Source organism: Panulirus ornatus, chromosome 62 (assembly GCF_036320965.1).
Source record: "Panulirus ornatus isolate Po-2019 chromosome 62, ASM3632096v1, whole genome shotgun sequence".
NCBI classification, from domain to species: domain Eukaryota; kingdom Metazoa; phylum Arthropoda; class Malacostraca; order Decapoda; family Palinuridae; genus Panulirus; species Panulirus ornatus.
Genome location: NC_092285.1, coordinates 10,306,581 through 10,329,080, shown reverse-complemented (window position 1 = coordinate 10,329,080; position 22,500 = coordinate 10,306,581). Strand labels below are relative to the sequence as shown.

The following is a 22,500-nucleotide window of genomic DNA, read 5'->3' as shown; positions in this document are numbered from 1 at the left end:
AAAATGAAACACGGTAAGTTCCCAAGTGCACTTTCGTGTAATAATCACATCATCAGGGGAGACACAAGAGAGAAATATAAGTCAGTTGATGTACAGTAGATTATCACACGATGGTGCACTTGGGAACTTATCACGTTCCATTTCCCCGTGGACTCGTGTATATATATATATATATATATATATATATATATATATATATATATATATACAATAGTGTAATATAATACAAACTTTTGATCAGTCTTCGCCTTGAGAATATATCACTTACTTTATACCTCTGAAACTATATACCACTTTGTACCACTGGAATCACATACCACTTTGTACCACTGATATTCTGTAATATGTATATTCCCTCCAGTGGCCACTGAATCTCGCTCCATCACATACACGAACCTGAAGTGATCAACATTGGCATTTGCCAAGGCTTTCTCTGAATACGAATCGAATACAAAATTCAGCGCGAGTTACAGCGATTACAGACCCTGAACCAGGCTGTCAATACGAATCGAATACAAAAATTAGCGAGTTACAGCGGTACAGACCGTGGACAATTTACATGGGGGAAGCTAATGGTGTCATTTACAGTGTGGAAATACAGTACATCACCGCTGTACATTACATGTAAAGTACATGTAATCCCAGTAATGAACTTTAAATGACCCTGAAAGGGAAGGGAAACACACACACACACACACACACACACACACACACACACACACACACACACAGCGTTGAACTCACTCATTTCCTGTACCGAACAAATACACAAGTACACAAGCGTAGGAGCTTTGAATCAAGCGCAAAAATACGTAATTATATACGACAGGACACTCGATCTATTTGCCTATGACAACAAGCAAGGACGAGAGCGAATTGGACTGCACCCACATACAAAGGAACGTGGACCATCTCCCGCAAATTGGTCGTGGCTTACGATACTCGATTCGAACCCAGCGTTAAAAGAACGAGGCTGGAAACCACAGGGAAAGGTGTACTTCGACCCAAAATATGCCATCGAGAAGGACGTGTGGTTTGAGGTCTTCTGTGTGGGTGATAATTGGAATGTGTCGACATGGAAGGAGGTCAGGTCTGAGGTCATCTGTGTGAGTGATGATTGGAATGTGTCGACATACTCCCAAGCCTGACGACCGAGCCCCACATATTAGGAGAGCAGTAGAGGAGGAGAAGCTATCTGGAGGGCAATGTCTAAACTGCAGTGAAGTGTCTGGATTGGTCAACAAGCTGTTCGTATCATAACGTAACGACCCTGGTACGCACGTTCAAGTTTGGCCAACGCACGAAAAGAACAAAAAGAATTGATGGAGAAGGTACAGAAGAAGGCACGAGTTGATGGAGGAGGTCCAGAAGAGGGCGAGGTTTGATGGAGAAGGTCCAGGATAGGGTGAGAGTTGATGGAGGAGGTCCAGAAGAGGGCGAGAGTTGATGGAAAAGGTCCAGAAGAGGGCGAGAGTTGATGGAGAAGGTCCAGAAGAGGGTGAGAGTTGATGGAGAAGGTCCAGAAGAGGGCGAGAGTAGATGGAGAAGGTCAGAAGAAGGCGAGAGTGATGGAGAAAGTCCAGAAGAGGGCAAGAGTTGATGGAGAAAGTCCAGAAGAGGGCACGAGTTGATGGAGGAGGTCCAGAAGAGGGCACGAGTTGATGGAGGAGGTCCAGAAGAGGGCACGAGTTGATGGAGAAGGTACAGAAGAGGCGAGAGTTGATGGAGGAGGTCCAGAAGAGGGCGAGAGTTGATGGAGAAGGTCCAGAAGAGGGCGATACAGACAGCACCAGAAATATGAGAGCAGAGTTACACGGAGAGGGGGGTAAGGGCCTTAAAAGTCTACCCCACCACTGAAGAGAGAGGAGTAAGGAGTGATCTACACTCATGACGAAGCCAGTGAACAGTTCTTAAAAAAAAATATATATGGAGAGACAGAACAGCCCGAGGACACTACATGGAATCAAGAAAGAAACTTAATATAACAAGATGTGAATAAATACCTTTACAGTACAAGATGCGTTGGACGAATGAGAGAAAACGGGCGAAGGGGGGTATAGAGAATGTGGCGAGTATATTGAAGTATAACACATGTATGTGTGTATATGATATATTCCTGGACTCCACTTACTCAAGTTATAAAACGAGTGAAATGCCACCGCTGGCGAGGTTACATCAACGGGAATACAGAACGTCTCAAAGAAAGTCTCACTCCACAAGGAGTCTACGTTTCTCTGCTACTGGAAGTAGCGCAACCCTGGGCAGCAGGATTTTTTTTTAAATAGGTCCTGAGTAACACACTAGAAGAACTCTATACAGAAGACAGTGAAGACTTCAACACACGGGTATAACAAGTCACTTGTTTACCGTATAGCGTCCTAGCTACGTCTCTTCGTTATATATCAACTGACTGTTATATTTCTCTCTTGTGTCTCCCCTGATGATGTGATTATTACACGAAAGTGCACTTGGGAATTTATCGTGTTTCATTTCCCCATGGACATGTAGCAATATACTTCATCACGCGCTCAACTGTGATCCTTTCCAATATATTATTCACTGTCATCATCATTATTATACTTTGTCGCTGTCTCCCGCGTTGACGAGGTAGCGCAAGGAAACAGAAGAAAGAATGACCCAACCCACCCACATACATATGTATATACATACACGTCCACACACGCACATATACATACCTATACATTTCAATGTATACATATGTATACATGTAAAGACATATACATATATGCACATGTACATAATTCATACTTGCTGCCCTTATTGATTCCCGTCGCCACCCCGCCACACATGAAGTGAAAACCCCCTCCCCCCCCGCATGTGCGCAAGGTAGCGCTAGAAAGACAACAAAGGCCACATTCGTTCACACTCAGTCTCTAGCTGTCATGTACAATGCGACCGAAACCACAGCTCCCTTTCCACCACATCCAGGCCCCCACAAAACTTTCCATGGTTTACCCCCAGACACTTCACACGCCCCTGGCTCATTCCTTAAACACAAACCATTGGCTTAACTTTCTCGTAATAAAACACGACAATAAAGATACGATGATGGCGCAAGACGAGTTTATTAACCCCATCCAAACTTTTCATACCAAGCGTTCCATTTCACTGCGCTACCTCTAGGGTTTTCCTCCCCTACCACCACTAGATCTGGGGCTAACACGATGCTAAACTTGTTGAGATTGTTTAAGACTTATCTTCGGCCTCGAGAGGGAAGCGTTCCCTACTACCGCAATGTAAAAAAAAAAGGAAAAAAGGAAGGCAGGGGAAACACCTGAATACATATCAGAGCATCGCTCTCGCCCTCTGTCCCAGTGGAAAAATTTTTTCCCAGGCCTTAGTGAGGAAAAGAGAGGGAGGGAAGAACGTGATATACCCAAATGTGTTTATCATAATGCCACAAGGCTCTCGGTGGGTGGGGGGGGGGGGGAAATGTGATAAGCCAGAGAGAGAGAGAGAGAGAGAGAGAGAGAGAGAGAGAGAGAGAGAGAGAGAGAGAGAGAGAACGTACATACACACACACATACACTACCTCGACAAACGCGTTCACCCAAGTATAAAACGAGTGAGATAGATAGATAGAGAGATAGACAGAGAGATAGATACAGACGAGAGAGAGAGAGAGAGAGAGAGAGAGAGAGAGAGAGAGAGAGAGACATACATACATACATACATACAAACAACTTGCCTATACAAACGCGTTCACTCAAGCATAAAACCACACAACATTTGTGTTCAGCGAAAAGAAAGAAAACAAGTAAACAATAGTTGAAGAACATTTAAAAAAAACAAACAAACAAAAAACAAACACACACACCCCCCCCCCTCGTAATACCATCACAGCGTGATGATAAGAACATAAACACATACACACACGTGGAGGATCATATGGACGCACCTGGATCCAATTCCCACGAGATATTCCCCTAACACTAAAACTCTCTTTTTCTCCCCAGGCCAAAATAAAAGAAACCACCACCAAAAGTAATTTTACTGCCACACTGGACTGGATCATACAGGGAAATGAAACACGGCTCGAGGTGAAACACGGCGCAAAATGAAACACGGCTCGAGGTGAAACACGGCTTCAAATGAAACACGGCCCCAGGCCAAAATAAAAGAAAACACCACCAAAAGTAATTTTACTGCCACACTGGACTGGATCATACAGGGAAATGAAACACGGCTCGAGGTGAAACACGGCGCCAAAATGAAACACGGCTTGAAATGAAATAGAGCTTCAAATGAAACACGATTGTGAATGGAACACACGGCTACATATGGAACACGGCTCGAAATGAAACACGGCTGGAAATGAAACACGGCTGGAAATGAAACACGGCTGGAAATGAAACACGGCTGGAAATGAAACACGGCTGGAAATGAAACACGTCTCGAAATGAAACACAGCTCGAAATGAAACACGGCTCGAAATGAAACACAGCTCGAAATAAAACACGGCTATGAATGAAACACGGCTCCAAATGAAACACGGCTCGAAATGAAACACGACTCGACCCTGGCCTTCACCGTCCCACGCTACGGAGTGAACCATCAACCACGCGCTGCCCCCTTCCCATTCTCCTCCCGAGAAAAAGAGGAAAGAAAACGGGGTGCGGGTTCCCCCCTGTGTCCCACCCATGAATTTAGATATGCTCACGGTGGGTGGGTGGGTGGGGGGCTAATCGCGTGGAAGAAAACGGATACTCAAGGCCATCCTTAGACACCTACCCCCCCCCCCCGCCCCCCCCACCACACCACCACACACATCTACTCGCCCGTTCTGTATGCAAATGAGGCTAACACCTTCCCCCCCCCCTCCCACACGACGGGGAGGGGGGGAGGGGAGGGGGGAGGGGGTGGGTTTATTATCTTCATCATGAACACGGGTTACGCCTGATGTGAAGGGCTTGAAAAGGAGGAAGATGAGGGGGAGGAGGAGGGGGAAGAGGGGGGAAGGGGGAGGAGGGGGAGGAGGGGGAAGGAGGGGAAGGTGTTGTTACCCCCCCTACCAACCCCCACCCCCCCCACCCCAGGAGGAGGAGGGGGGAGGAGGGAAGGGGGGGAAGGTGTTGTTACCCCCCACCAACCCCCCCCCAGGAGGAGGAGGGGGATGAGGGGGAAGGGGGGGAAGGTGTTGTTACCCCCCACCAACCCCCACCCCAGGAGGAGGGGGAAAGGGGGGAAGGGGGGGAGGTTGTTACCCCCACCAACCCCCACCCCACTCTTATCTCAGCACACTGCAACCCCCTCCTCCTCCCCCCTTCCCCTCCCCCCCCGCCCTGCCCCCCCATCCAATAATTCCCCCCCTACCCTTATCTCATCACACGGGCCATTCAGAGCCCAGAGAGGCGTCTGGAGACAATACGGCAACGAGGGACAACACGGGGGAGAGAGGGGGGGTGGTGGGGATGGGGGGATGGATGGGGGGGTTGGTGGGGGGGTTTGAAGACGACCACGGCTTTTGACGTGTAGCGGGGGGGGGCGGGGGGCAAAGCCCCCCCGTAAACAACAACAACAACAACAAAAACACGATCAAATCCCGTGTGAATTATCCTCCCTTCCCCCTTCCCCTCCCCTCCCCCCTACTCTCCCCCTTCCCCTCCCCTCTTCAACCTTGTTTACATCCGGGAGCAAAGACTCGAACCGATCCCTTCCCCGTCTCTTCTCTCATCGCTCCTTAAACGCTCCATTTCGGCGGGTGTGATCATGCGAGCTGTTCGTGGTTGCTGAGGTGGGAAGGCCAAAAGCGAGAGAAATGGCCAACTTGTAATGAGGGCCATTTGGCCCCTTCCAACAGGGCTGAGGGGAGAGAGAGGGACTTTTATGAGGAAGGGTGAGAGGGGAGAAAGTGTTGGAGAACGGGTCTATATTGTGTGGGGAGGTAAACTTGGGGTGTCTATATTGTGTGGGGAGGTAAACTTGGGGTGTCTATATTCTGTGGGGAGGTAAACTTGGGGTGTCTATATTCTGTGGGGAGGTAAACTTGGGGTGTCTATATTCTGTGGGGAGGTAAACTTGGGGTGTCTATATTCTGTGGGGAGGTAAACTTGGGGTGTCTATATTCTGTGGGGAGGTAAACTTGGGGTGTCTATATTCTGTGGGGAGGTAAACTTGGGGTGTCTATATTCTGTGGGGAGGTAAACTTGGGGTGTCTATATTCTGTGGGGAGGTAAACTTGGGGTGTCTATATTCTGTGGGGAGGTAAACTTGGGGTGTCTATATTCTGTGGGGAGGTAAACTTGGGGGTGTCTATATTCTGTGGGGAGGTAAACTTGGGGGTGTCTATATTCTGTGGGGAGGTAAACTTGGGGTGTCTATATTCTGTGGGGAGGTAAACTTGGGGTGTCTATATTCTGTGGGGAGGTAAACTTGGGGTGTCTATATTCTGTGGGGAGGTAAACTTGGGGGTGTCTATATTCTGTGGGGAGGTAAACTTGGGGTGTCTATATTCTGTGGGGAGGTAAACTTGGGGTGTCTATATTCTGTGGGGAGGTAAACTTGGGGTGTCTATATTCTGTGGGGAGGTAAACTTGGGGTGTCTATATTCTGTGGGGAGGTAAAAAATACGAGGTTTCGACACAGAGGGGAGACACCTCCGAGGGCTGGCTGGGTGAACTGTACTCTCTCCCCTAACTGGCAACTGAGTGACCTTTGGAGGCTAATTTCATACCGTCTCAGTGGTCAAGGGTCGTGTGTACCGTCTCAGTGGTCAAGGGTCGTGTGTACCGTCTCAGTGGTCAAGGGTCGTGTGTACCGTCTCAGTGCTCAAGGGTCGTGTACCGTCTCAGTGGTCAAGGGTCGTGTGTACCGTCTCAGTGCTTAAGGGTCGTGTGTACCGTCTCAGTGGTCAAGGGTCGTGTGTACCGTCTCAGTGGTCAAGGGTCGTGTGTACCGTCTCAGTGGTCAAGGGTCGTGTGTACCGTCTCAGTGGTCAAGGGTCGTGTGTACCGTCTCAGTGGTCAAGGGTCGTGTGTACCGTCTCAGTGCTCAAGGGTCGTGTGTACCGTCTCAGTGCTCAAGGGTCGTGTGTACCGTCTCAGTGGTCAAGGGTCGTGTGTACCGTCTCAGTGGTCAAGGGTCGTGTGTACCGTCTCAGTGTTCAAGGGTCGTGTGTACCGTCTCAGTGGTCAAGGGTCGTGTGTACCGTCTCAGTGGTCAAGGGTCGTGTGTACCGTCTCAGTGGTCAAGGGTCGTGTGTACCGTCTCAGTGGTCAAGGGTCGCGTGTACCGTCTCAGTGCTCAAGGGTCGTGTGTACCCTCTCAGTGGTCAAGGGTCGTACCGTCTCAGTGCTCAAGGGTCGTGTACCGTCGTGCTCAAGGTCTTAAAACAAGTCATCTCTCTAAACCCAATCTGTCGTGTCAGCCAGGCGGAGCACCGACCTTACGCACCCCTGCCTCCTGCAGACCCCACGTAAGTATATCACTGTCTTCCCCCTACACACCACACCATAAGGCTCATAGATCTCTCTCTCTCTCTCTCTCTCTCTCTCTCTCTCTCTCTCTCTCTCTCTTCCTCCTTCCCCCCCCGCTGCAATTCAGCTTACCACTATACTCCCTCCTCTCCTCCCCCCATCCAAGATTACCCTTCCACCCCCCCATCCAAGATTACCCTTCCACCCCCCCCATCCAAGATTACCCTTCCACCCCCCCCATCCAAGATTACCCTTCCACCCCCCCCATCCAAGATTACCCTTCCACCCCCCCATCTCAAGATTACCCTTCCACCCCCCCCATCCAAGATTACCCTTCCACCCCCCCATCCAAGATTACCCTTCCACCCCCCCCCATCCAAGATTACCCTCCACCCCCCCATCCAAGATTACCCTTCCACCCCCCCCCCCACCTCACTAAGATCAGGGTGGAGGCCGAACCCAGACGCATATGGCAGGGGGAACTAGACAGCCACTGCTCCAGTCTTGGCTAATTACTTTCCTGGTTAATTACACAGGGGGCATTACGGCACACGAGTTTGGTGGGGGGGGGGTCATTACAGTACGACTTCCTGCGCGCCCCCCCTCCCCCCCATGCAATCCAAGGGTTTATCTGCCTGCCCCCTCCCCTTATGAAATCCCGTGGTTTAACTGCCCCCCCTCTCCCCCTATGAAATCCCGTGGTTTAACTGCCCCCTCTCCCCCTATGAAATCCCGTGGTTTAACTGCCCCCCCTCTCCCCCTATGAAATCCCGTGGTTTAACTGCCCCCCTCTCCCCCTATGAAATCCCGTGGTTTAACTGCCCCCCCTCTCCCCCTATGAAATCCCGTGGTTTAACTGCCCCCCTCTCCCCCTATGAAATCCCGTGGTTTAACTGCCCCCCCTCTCCCCCTATGAAATCCCGTGGTTTAACTGCCCCACCCACTCCCCCTATGCAATCCCGTGGTTTAACTGCCCCCTCCCCCTATGCAACCCGTGGTTTAACTGCCCCACCTACTCCCCTATGCAATCCCGTGGTTTAACTGCCCCCCTCCCCCAATGCAACCCGTGGTTTAACTGCCCCCCTCCCCCTATGCAACCCGTGGTTTAACTGCCCCCCTCCCCCTATGCAACCCGTGGTTTAACTGCCCCCCTCCCCCCAAGCGATCCCGTGACTGAGAGAAGTAACTTTTACACATGGGTAAAGTGTTACTTAAGGGTAAAGGTGGGGTGGTGTAGCGGGTCGAGGTAAGTGTACCCAGCTAATTACTGAAGCGCACGACCTACTGAAGCAGTATCTTGAACAGTGATTCGTTCGGCTTGTCAACTCAGTGTTCCGAACATGTGTTGAACCAGCAGTCATGAAGCAGGTAGACAACTTTCTACAGTGTAAGGTAATTATACATATATATATATATATATATATATATATATATATATATATATATATATATATATATATATATATACATACAAGTCGGGTGTGTGTGTATATATATATATATATATATATATATATATATATATATATATATATATATTATCCCTGGGGATAGGGGAGAAAGAATACTTCCCACGTATTCCCTGCGTGTCGTAGAAGGTGACTAAAAGGGGAGGGAGCGGGGGGCTGGAAATCCTCCCCTCTCGGTTTTTTTTTTTTTTAATTTTCCAAAAGAAGGAACAGAGAAGGGGGCCAGGTGAGGATATTCCAAAAAAGGCCCAGTCCTCTGTTCTTAACGCTACCTCGCGAACGCGGGAAATGGCGAATAATTTAAAAGAAAGAAAAAAAAAAATATATATATATATATATATATATATATATATATATATATATATATATATATATATATACATATACACACACACACACACCCGACTTAACACATATCCATTACAATTTTTTCTCCCACGAAGGACGAGTCTGGCAATTGTGGTCGTCACCCCATCACCCGTTTTCTTCGCTTAGGGGGGGAGGGGGGAGGGTGGGAGGGAGGAGGGGCGGGGGGCGGGCTTTCTCGCCAGGGACGGTGGCCACACAATGCTAAACCACCTCCCCCTCCCCCCCCCCCTCCCCCCCTGTGCAAGCTCTTTAAAGCTGTTTTCCCCGCCAGCGGCGGGCCATCAAACAAGACGTTATCTGGGTCGAAAAACTCGTGAATATAAATACAAAATTTCGCTCTAGCTGTCTGTCTCCTCCCCCCCCCTCCCCCCTAACCCCCCCTCCCTCCCCCCCCCGCCCCCCCCTTCGGTGTGTGGCCTCCTTGGAGACCGTGTTTATCATACCCGTTTTCTTTTCAAAGCCAATTCTGCCGTTTTCTTTTTTTTTTTTTTTACAAAACGCATATCCCGTTCTCTTTGAAACGCCTATCCCGTTTTCTTTTAAACGCATACTACAACCTATACTTACCATTTTTTTTTCTCTATATTCTCTAACTACAACACTAACTATAACTCCAGCAATACAACCAAAATCACCACAACAACTTGAACAAAGCCACGATTCCAGCAATATACAACCCCCCCCCACAACTCTCTACACCCACAACCACCCACAACACCCCCAGGACTCCACCCTCTCACCTCTACACCCACAACCACCCACAACACCCCCAGGACTCCACCCTCTCAACTCTACACCCACAACACCCCCAGGACTCCACCCTCTCACCTCTACACCCACAACCACCCACAACACCCCCAGGACTACACCCTCTCACCTCTACACCCACAACCACCCACAACACCCCCAGGACTACACCCTCTCACCTCTACACCCACAACCACCCACAACACCCCCAGGACTCCACCCCCCACAACTCTCTACACCCCACAACCACCCACAACACCCCCCAGGACTCCACTCTCTCACCTCTACACCCACAACCACCCACAACACCCCCAGGACTACACCCTCTCACCTCTACACCCACAACCACCCACAACACCCCCAGGACTACACCCTCTCACCTCTACACCCACAACCACCCACAACACCCCCAGGACTACACCCTCTCACCTCTACACCCACAACACCCCCAGGACTCCACCCTCTCACCTCTACACCCACAACCACCCACAACACCCCCAGGACTACACCCTCTCACCTCTACACCCACAACCACCCACAACACCCCCAGGACTACACCCTCTCACCTCTACACCCACAAACCACCCACAACACCCCCAGGACTCCACCCCCACAACTCTCTACACCCACAACCACCCACAACACCCCCAGGACTCCACTCTCTCACCTCTACACCCACAACCACCCACAACATCCCCAGGACTCCACCCTCTCACCTCTACACCCACAACCACCCACAACACCCCCAGGACTCCACCCTCTCGCCTCTACACCCACAACCACCCACAACACCCCCAGGACTCCACCCTCTCAACTCTACAACCCACTAACCCACAACACCACAACTCTACATTCTACATATATATTACACCCAACCTCTCTACAACCCACTAACCCACAACACCTACAACACCACCACAACTCTACATTCTACATATATATTACACCCAACCTCTCTACAACACACTAACCCACAACACCTACAACACCACCACAACTCTACATTCTACATATATATACACCCAACCTCTCTACAACCCACTAACCCACAACACCTACAACACCACCACAACTCTACATTCTACACATACACACACAACATCGCTGGAATGATGAATTCGAACGAACCCCTTTTCTTACGCCATGTCTTTCCCCAATCGTAAACTCACACAACCGGAGAAGACCAAAAATACGTCATCCAAATATAGAATATAGCAGGCGCCCCCCCAAAAAAAGGGGGGGGGGGCGCGCTAGCTATATTCTGAATGTTGCGTGGTGATAGTTATAGCTTGGGGGGGAGGGGGGTTATTATATAGATCAGGGCGCGGGCGGCCACAAGCAACATTGCTTCCTCATTAACTCCACGCCTGCCTCTCTCTCTCTCTCTCTCTCTCTCTCTCTCTCTCTCTCTCTCTCTCTCTCTCTCTACCTCTATTTTTTCTTCACAAACGTCTTATTAAACGCTTATATCCCTGGCTACTACAAGTTTGCTGACCCATTTCTTCTTCTTCTTCTTCTTCGTATTATCACAAGAACGTATGTGTGTGTGTGTGTGTGTGTGTGTGTGTGTGTGTGTGTGTGTGTGTGTGTGTGTGTGGGAGTGGGGTGGGTGGAAGGCAAGGGTCACTGGATATATTGGGGTAAGCCGAGAGGACGTGCATTGGGGTAAGCCGGAAGGGAGGGAGGTGGGGGGGACAAAAACTGGATTAAGGTAAAAGCCGTGGAGTTGGGGTAAGAGAAAGGTAAAGAGGCGGCTTAGGTAAGGCGAAGGGAAAAAGGGAAGGGAGGGTGGTGGAGTGTAGGGTAAGCAGAAGCTAGATGGGTCGAGGGTTTAGGGCAAATAATGAGGGAAGGGAAGTAGTTCAGACTATCAGACACAGAGCCATTTAAGAAAAAAAAAGGCCATTAAATTCGCTTGTCATTTAAAAATAACTACCCCATGGCTGGAGGCCATTTAAAAGGGAGCATTAAAGAGGATACACTAAAATGGCTATAGGACATCTAAGAGGGACCATTTAAAAAAAAAAGGGGGGGCTGTATGCCATTTCTTGAAAAAAAGGACAATCAAAAGGCTTGTCGGTTATTTAAAAAAACGGGGCCTCTATGCCATTTCTTGAAAAAAAAGGACAATCAAAAGGCTTGTGGGTTATTAAAAAAAAGGGGGGGCCTATATGCCATTTCTTGAAAAAAAGGACAATCAAAAGGCTTGTGGGTCATTAAATGGTAAATAGTAAAAGCGATGCAAGTGACCTTAAAAAAAAAAAAAAAAGGTCTCGTGGGCAGTTAAACTTGTGCAGGAAGGGAGAGTTTGAGGAACAGGGAGAAGGGAGAGTTCAAGGACGAGGGAGGGAGAGTTTGGTGTTTTACGAGTGGAGTGTGAAGCTCTAGACGGGGGTTGGAGGTCGACCTCAAAAGCAAAATGGTCGAACCTGGCGCTCAAGTTTAGGAAAGACGAGTCATGCCTCATACGGGTCATGTATTCTAAACAACTGTTATATTTCTCTCTTGTCTCTCCCCTGATGATGTGATTATTACACGAAAGTGCACTTGGGAACTTGTGTTTCATTTTCCCCCGTGGACTCACAGGAATATACTTGATCACGCGCAAAATTGTGATCCTTTCCAATATATATATATATATATATATATATATATATATATATATATATATATATATTTTTTTTTTTTTTTTTTTTTTCATACTATTCGCCATTTCCCGCATTAGCGAGGTAGCGTTAAGAACAGAGGACTGGGCCTTTGGGGGAATATCCTCACCTGGCCCCGTTCTCTGTTCCTTCTTTTGGAAAATTAAAAAAAAAAAAAATTAGGATTCGAACCCAGGACCTTTTACGTGGTGGTCGAGAACGCTAACCGCTAGGCTATGATCGCTGTTGGAGGGTATTGTGTGTTCTATGAAAACGAATGTTCATATATATATATATATATATATATATATATATATATATATATATATATATATATACACACACACATATCACAAGGCGTGGATGGTCGACTTTTCATAAGACAATGACGTATTTCATAATGATTAACGAATCATTAATAGCGAAGGTTAATACCAGAGATACGAAGCGGGACCAATCATCACATACATCAAAATAATTATCCCAAGTTATAAGGGAGGAACATCCCTTTATAGCTCAGTTATTATTAATTATCTGGTCATTATTGACTACAACATACTAACCATCCAAACAACCACGCCAGCCCCAGCCTTCCCCCCACTCAACTCAACCCACCCATTTCTTCCCCCTCCCCCTACACAAGTCTGGGCCCCTACCCGCTCTGGTGCCTGATGGCTTGTAGAGGGAGAAACCCTTCCTTCCTCTCCCCCTATACAACGCTGCCCCCTACTCCCTCTGGTGCCTGATGGCTTGTATAGGGAGAAACCCTTCCTTCCTCTCCCCCTATGCAACTCTGCCCCCTACTCGCTCTGGTGACTGATGGCTTGTATGGGGAGGGAGAAACCCTTCCTTCCCCCTATACAACTCCACCCCACCCACTCTGGTGACTGATGGCTTGTATGGGGAGGGAGAAACCCTTCCTTCCCCCTATACAACGCCGCCCCCACCCTCTCTGGTGACTGATGGCTTGTATGGGGAGGGAGAAACCCTTCCTTCCCCCTATACAACGCCGCCCCCACCCACTCTGGTGACTGATGGCTTGTATGGGGAGGGAGAAACCCTTTCTTCCCCCTATACAACTCCGCCCCCACCCTCTCTGGTGACTGATGGCTTGTATGGGGAGGGAGAAACCCTTCCTTCCCCCCCTATACAACGCTGCCCCCACCCACTCTGGTGACTGATGGCTTGTATGGGGAGGGAGAAACCCTTCCTTCCCCCCTATACAACGCTGCCCCTACCCGCTCTGGTGACTGATGGCTTGTATGGGGAGGGAGAAACCCTTTCTTCCCCCTATACAATGCTGCCCCAACCTGCTCTGGTGCCTGATGGCTTGTATGGGGAGGGAGAAACCCTTCCTTCCCCCTATACAACGTTGCCCCTACCCACTCTGGTGACTGATAGCTTGTATAGGGAGGGAGGGAAGGGGAGAAGAGAGGTGGAGGAGGAGGTATGGAAGGGAAGGACAAGATGGAAAAGAGATGGATGGCCAGAGGAAGGCAGACAGACGCAAAGTCAGGTCGGCGGTTTCGAACCCCGTAATACGTCCCACTTCCCAGCTATAACCACCCCCCTCCCCCCCATTCAACCACTACAAACCCACTTCACACACACACACAACCACACCATCTGTGCCAATGCTGGACCAACCAACCAACCCACTCCATCCCCTCCCCTACAATAACACACTCCCGTTACCACGCCATCCCCTACAATAACACACTCCCGTTACCACGCCATCCCCTTCCATAACGTATGCAAATGAGTGCGAAAAACGTCTTTGAAAAAAGGGACTGTCACCCCTCGTGTGCGTAAAACCATACTCCTTTCCCCCCCCCCCCCACATCATACGCCAGCCTGGTCGCGTCCAGCATTTCTAAAAAAGGGAGACAGCCACTTAATAACACTGTTGAACAGTGCCCCCCCTCACACACACACACACACACACACACACACACACACACACACACACACACACAGCCTCTGTGGTGTATGGTTGGCGTTGCTGACCATGACAGTGCCCCCCCTCACACACACACACACACACACACACACACACACACACACACACACACACACAGCCTCTGTGGTGTATGGTTGGCGTTGCTGACCATGACAGTGCCCCCTCACACACACACACACACACACACACACACACACACACACACACACACAGCCTCTGTGGCGTATGGTTGGCGTTGCTGACCATGACAGTGCCCCCCTCACACACACACACACACACACACACACAGCCTCTCTGTGGCGTATGGTTGGCGTTGCTGACCATGACAGTGCCCCCCCTCACACACACACACACACACACACACACACACACACACAGCCTCTCTGTGGTGTATGGTTGGCGTTGCTGACCATGACAGTGCCCCCCTCACACACACACACACACACACACACACACACACACACACACACACAGCCTCTGTGGCGTATGGCTGGCGTTGCTGACGCATGATGGGTCGTCACCAACGCGCTCAGTCCCGGGTCAGAACCGCGTGGGTGTTGGAATCCTGGGCGTGGCTCTCGGCCCACAGTCAACGCAGGTGCTCATCCTCCTTTCTGGGTGGGTGGGCGAGGGGGGGGTAGGGGGTAGGGCTGGTCGATGTGTGTGTGTGTGTGTGTGTGTGTGTGCGAACTAATCAAAGACACACGTAGAGACGAAGGTCACTCCCCTAACAACCCCGGCGGTGGTAGTTAAGGCAAGGTAATGACCAGAGGTAGTTAAGAGATTTCTATAAGCTATGCACATAAATGAACTGCGTTAAACTTGAGATAGAGGTAATTATCAACACGAGATAGATAAAATTAGGAGCCTCGTACTAACTACACTGTTAGATGTCATGAACTACTTATTAAGTACTGAGGATAGTTAGAGGCGGTAAACTGGGGACAGTTAAGAGGTGGTAAATTGGGGATAGTTAAGAGGCGGTAAACTACCACGAACTACCTATTAAGTACTGGGGACAGTTAGGAGGCGGTAAACTACCATGAACTACCTATCAAGTACTAGAGACAGTTAGGAGGCGGTAAACTACCACGAACTACCTATCAAGTACTGGAGACAGTTAAGATTAGACTGTAAAGAACTCTACCAAGTGTTATAGATAGATAGAAGACAGACTTATCAATTATCTATCACCGTCCATCATAATCTAAATTCGAACACTACCAAACACAAGACCAGCTGGTCGAGGTTTCGGGGGTCTTCGACCAGAGGGTCGAGACCGGTTCGACACACTGGCTCAGGGTTCATTACGTGACCTCACCGATAAAACTCAAAAAAAGGCCAACCCTTAAAGAGGGGCGCGCCCCACCCTTAAGGGCCCAAGGGATTGGACCTAAAAAGCCTAAGAAATCATGACCCCAAAAATTCTCTCTCTCACTCTCTCTCTCTCTCTCTCTCTCTCTCTCTCTCTCTCTCTCTCTCCTCTCTCTCTCTCTCTCTCCTCTCTCTCTCTCTCTCTCTCTCTCTCTCTCTCTCTCTCTCTCTCTCTCCCCTCTCTCTCTCTCTCTCTCTCTCTCTCTCTCTCTCTCTCTCTCTCTCTCTCTCTCGTCGGCTCCACACCATCATGAAACCACGATAATGGGAAAGGGGTGAGGGCTGGGGGGCCGGGGGGGGGGCAGCGCCCCCCCCCCCCCCGGCCCTCTCTCTGAACTCACACCACAACCACCTCCTCCCATCCCCTCCCCACCAAAGCCAGAAGCTTCGAATCAATGAAGCCCCGAAACGCGTGTGGTTCGATCCGGCAAGATGAAGAAGAAGCAGAGAGAGAGAGAGAGAGAGAGAGAGAGAGAGAGAGAGAGAGAGAGAGAGAGAATGTGTCGACTCACGCCTTGGACGCTGACGGAGAGGCAAGGGTGGCTTATCAAGGCCCCCCCCCCCCCCCCAGAGAAGCGAAGGGGGTTGAAGACATCAAGGGTGAAAAGGGGTTTAAGAAAAAAACCCAAAAAGGGTGTGTGTGTGGGGGGGGGGGGAGGATTTGTGTGTGAGTGTGAGGGGGAAGGGGGGGAAGGGGAGGGGGTTCCTGGAGAAATTAAATGGGGGGGGTTGAAGAACTTAAGGGCAAGTAAGGGTAAAAAAAAAAAGGGGGGGGGGTTGGCGGGAGGAATGGGGGGGGGGGAAGGAAGGGGAGAGAGAGAGAGAGGGGGGTGTTCGAAAGGGGGAAAGGGCGGGGGGTGGGGGGAGCTGAAGACATAAAGGGCAAGTAAAGGCTGAAAAAAAAAAAATGGTTGGAAGAAAAAGGCCCACGTGAGCGTTGAGAACAGCCCTGCAAACTTTTAAAAGCAATATTGAGGGGGGAAAAAAAAGGCCTCTCTGGTCTATGTAAGTGGGGCGTTAACACGGGAAAGAGCAGGGGGGGCGGGGGGGCCCCCTTGCCCCGCGGGGCGGAGGGGGGGCCCCGCGCGCCCCCCTCCCACCTGCTGTTAACGCCTTGCTTGCCTTCTGTTTTAATAGGATTTACGCTCTACTGGACACACACACACACACACACACACACACACATATTATACCACTTTTCTGCCACTACAATCACAATTACTGCTGGTTACACCACTACTACAACCACAACTACAACTATTGTTACTATAACTACCACTTAACTACCATAACTATTATTACTACTATTACTACTACTACAATCACAACCACAACATCGAATATTACTATTACTACTATTGGTATACAAACGAATTTAGAATTTACATCCGACTGCTTCATTCACACACAGGCGAATGAACCAAGGCTGCTTCATTCGTACACAGGCGAATGAACCAAGGCTGCTTCATTCACACACAGGTGAATGAACCAAGGCTGCTTCATTCACACACAGGTGAATGAACCAAGGCTGCTTCATTCACACACAGGTGAATGAACCAAGGCTGCTTCATTCACACACAGGCGAATGAACCAAGGCTGCTTCATTCACACACAGGTGAATGAAGCAAAACGTCCGACTGCTTCATTCGTACACAGGCGAATGAACCAAGGCTGCTTCATTCGCACAGGCGAATGAACCAAGGCTGCTTCATTCACACACAGGTGAATGAAGCAAAACGTCCGACTGCTTCATTCGTACACAGGCGAATGAACCAAGGCTGCTTCATTCGTACACAGACGAATGAACCAATACATCCAACGGCTTCATTCACACACAGGCGAATGAACCAACGCATCCGACTGCTTCATTCGTAACGAAGCTTCGGACTTTCAACCGGAACACCGACACATGACGTGCATGGCGATGATCGAAACCTCAGCGTGCATTCACTGTGACATTTTGCATGACCTTTGAGTTGAAGAACAAAGTGAAGAACAAAAGGACAAGCTAAAGTTGCATGAACATTCTCTCTCTCTCTCTCTCTCTCTCTCTCTCTCTCTCTCTCTCTCTCTCTCTCTCTCTCCCTCTGTCTCTCTGTCTCTCTCTGTCTGTCTGTCTCTGTCTCTCTCTCTCTCTCTCTCTCTCTCTCTCTCTCTCTCTTTCTCTCTCTCTCAACAATGAGTATATAAAATATATTAGATTCAGTTTTACCAAAAGATTTCAAAGTTATTACCATTTTTTTTTTTCATACATGGATCACTTACGTTCAAAGTGAACTTAAAAAAAAAAAAGGACTTAGGGTCGAGTGGTTAGGTTAGCGAGCCACCACGCAAAAAGTACGGGGTTCGAACCCTCGACAGAGAGCACTCAAACTGTACAGTTTATCATTTTAAGTCTTTCTAAAACTACCCCCCCCCCAAAAAAAAGGAATATACCTATTTCCTAAAACTCCCCCCAAAAAGGAATATACCCACTTCCTAAAACGCCCTAAAAAAGGAAAATAAGTCGTTCCTAAAACTCCCTAAAAAAGGAAAATACGTCCTTCCTAAAACTCCCTAAAAAGAATACCCACATCCTAAAACCTAAAAAAAATATACCCACTTCCTAAAACTACCTAAAAAGAGTAGAAAAAATTACTTCTTTAAATTCCCTTAAAAAATAAACAAGCCCATATTTCCTTTTTATTCATAAAAAAAACCCTATCAAGATATTCGGATATTCCAACACGGGTCCAATATTCCCGTGAGTGCTGACGCAATCTTCGGCGGGGCCCCTTTGAGCGATCTTCAATATTCGTTCATATTCTCTCGTTACATCAATATTCATACACCTACCTACGTCGCCATGTTGATATTCGCGGCAAGAAGGTGCTATCCCACATATCTAAGGTTTAAAGTCTTCCTTGAGAGCTACGAATATCGCCTTATCAAACTCGTATTGCTGCAAATGCAATATCGTTAATATCATAATGAATATTGTCGTAATATTCTCTCATTATCAAATATCATTATCATAATTATCATTAAATAATACTCTCCTAATATTCTCTAATTATCAATTATCATTATCATAATTATCATTAATCTAAATATTACTCTCCTAACTCAATTATCATAATTATCTTCAGATAATTTACATGATACTCTCATTATCACAATTATCATTACCATAATCATTAGATAATTGATCCTAAATCTCTCCTCATTATCACAATTATCATTATCTAAACAATACTCTATTAATTATTACCATAATTATCAGTAGATCATTGTCATAACACTCTCCTGCTCATTATCAATTATCATTACCATAATTATCACTTGAACGGCGCGATAATCTAGAGCAATTACGACATAACGAAGGTCAAACTTTCTTTATCATCATTTATCAAATCTTCTTTATCATTTATCATGATTTTCCTGCTTAATATAATGACATCTCTCACACAAGAGTCTTATGCTAAGGTTTAATCAAGTCTTATACGAAAAATTATATCACTGGATCCGACCAAATATATATATATATATATATATATATATATATATATATATATATATATATATATATATATATTCCTATGAGTTCACGGGGAAAATGAAACACGAAAAGTTCCCAAGTGCACTTTCGTGTAATAATCACATCATCAGGGGAGACACAAGAGAGAAATATAACAGTCAGTTGATATACATCGAAGAGACGAAGCTATATATATATATATATATATATATATATATATATATATATATATATATATATATATATATATTCGGCACGGCAGACTATTCACATTTGTTTTTCTAAGGTCACAACTATAACCTATTCTTTAAGTTTTGGTTACAACACAGAGATAGATAGATAGATAGATAGATAGATAGATAGAGAGAGAGAGAGAGAGAGAGAGAGAGAGAGAGAGAGAGAGAGAGAAGAGAGAGAGAGAGAGAGCAAACTTTAAAGCAAAAGAAAGAAAGAAAGAGAAGAGCGAGGGCTGAATTGATCACAACCCCTTCCGCAAAGGGCCAACGAAAATAAGGAGACAACAGGCCACTGCTTCGTTCCGGAGCGCAAAGAATCCAGTGACTTTAGAAAACACTTCACACACTATCTATCTACCCAAGCTACCCTAAGGTGATTATCTACCTCAATCTATCTACCTTAGGTGCCCTCAGGTAATCTATACACACTATCTACCCAAACTACCCTTATGTGATCATCTATCTTACTATCTACCGAAACTACCCTCAGGTAATCATCTACCCCACAATCTATCTACCCAAACTACCCTCAGGTAATCATCTACCCCACAATCTATCTACCCAAACTACCCTCAGGTAATCATCTACCCCACAATCTACCTACCCAAACTACCCTTAGGTAATCATCTACCCCACAATCTATCTACCCAAACTACCCTTAGGTAATCATCTACCCCACAATCTATCTACCCAAATTACCCTTAGGTAATCATCGACCCCACAATCTATCTACCCAAACTACCCTCTGGTAATCATCTACCCTACAATCTATCTACCCAAACTACCTTCAGGTGATCATCTACCTCATTATCTACCCAAATTACCCCCCCAGGAAGTCATTCATCACACCAAACCCCCTTTGACCAAACCATCACACACGCGTCTGGCAGGAAATAAAGGATAAAGAAAACAAATGATAAATAAGTGATAAAGAAAATAAATGATAAAGAAAATAAGTGATAAAGAAAATAAATGATAAAGAAAATAAATGATAGAAAATAAATGATAAAGAAAATAAATGATAGAAAATAAATGATAAAGAAAATAAATGATAAAGAAAATAAATGATAAAGAAAATAAATGATAAAGAAAATAAGTGATAAAGATAATAAATGATAAAGATAATAAATGATAAAGAAAATAAATGATAAAGAAAATAAGTGATAAAGAAAATAAATGATAAAGAAAATAAGTGATAAAGATAATAAATGATAAAGAAAATAAATGATAAAGAAAATAAGTGATAAAGAAAATAAGTGATAAAGAAAATAAGTGATAAAGAAAATAAATGATAAAGAAAATAAGTGATAAAGAAAATAAATGATAAAGAAAATAAGTGATAAAGATAATAAATGATAAAGAAAATAAATGATAAAGAAAATAAATGATAAAGAAAATAAGTGATAAAGATAATAAATGATAAAGAAAATAAATGATAAAGAAAATAAATGATAAAGAAAATAAATGATAAAGAAAATAAATGATAAAGAAAATAAGTGATAAAGATAATAAATGATAAAGAAAATAAATGATAAAGAAAAGAAATGATAAAGAAAATAAGTGATAAAGAAAATAAGTGATAAAGAAAATAAATGATAAAGAAAATAAGTGATAAAGAAAATAAATGATAAAGAAAATAAGTGATAAAGAAAATAAGTGATAAAGAAAATAAGTGATAAAGAAAATAAGTGATAAAGAAAATAAGTGATAAAGAAAATAAATGATAAAGAAAATAAATGATAAAGAAAATAAATGATAAAGAAAATAAATGATAAAGAAAATAAATGATAAAGAAAATAAATGATAAAGAAAATAAGTGATAAAGAAAATAAATGATAAAGAAAATAAATGATAAAGAAAATAAATGATAAAGAAAATAAATGATAAAGAAAATAAGTGATAAAGAAAATAAATGATAAAGAAAATAAATGATAAAGAAAATAAATGATAAAGAAAATAAATGATAAAGAAAATAAATGATAAAGAAAATAAATGATAAAGAAAATAAGTGATAAAGAAAATAAATGATAAAGAAAATAAATTATAAAGAAAATAAGTGATAAAGAAAATAAATGATAAAGAAAATAAATGATAAAGAAAATAAATGATAAAGAAAATAAATGATAAAGAAAATAAATGATAAAGAAAATAAGTGATAAAGAAAATAAATGATAAAGAAAATAAATGATAAAGAAAATAAGTGATAAAGAAAATAAATGATAAAGAAAATAAATGATAGAGAAAAAGTAGTGAGTATCGCTGCTGCTATGAGGAAGATATCGAACCCGATATGTGTTTATCGAATATTGCTCAGGGCTGGACAGACAGATGGCCCCGGGGTCATTTATATTCCTCTCTCTCTCTCTCTCTCTCTCTCTCTCTCTCTCTCTCTCTCTCTCTCTCTCTCTCTCTCTCCGTCCATCATTACCGGATGCCAATTCATCACGACCTGTTCTGTCTTTACCGACAATATCAGGGGAAGGGGAAGGGGAGAAGGAGGGAGGGCTGGGTCATTTGTCATTCACTCTGTCTTGCTCTATAACGTTGCTTTGGGGGGGGAGGGGGAGGAGGGGGGGTGGAATCGACCTCTCTGGGAAAGGTATGAGTCAGGTCATAGACACACACACACATACACAGAGACACACATACATACATACATACATACAGACAGACACACACACACACACAAACACACAAAGACACACACACACACACACACACACACACAGACACAAAGACACACGCAC

At 45.8% G+C, this 22,500-nt stretch overlaps 1 protein-coding gene across 1 annotated transcript in view; it reads right to left on the bottom strand.

The window, feature by feature from the left end:
* The window catches only part of LOC139745701 (B-cell receptor CD22-like), a 382,571-nt gene that overhangs the window by 97,488 nt on the left and 262,583 nt on the right, over positions 1-22,500 (bottom strand). The window lies entirely within an intron of this gene.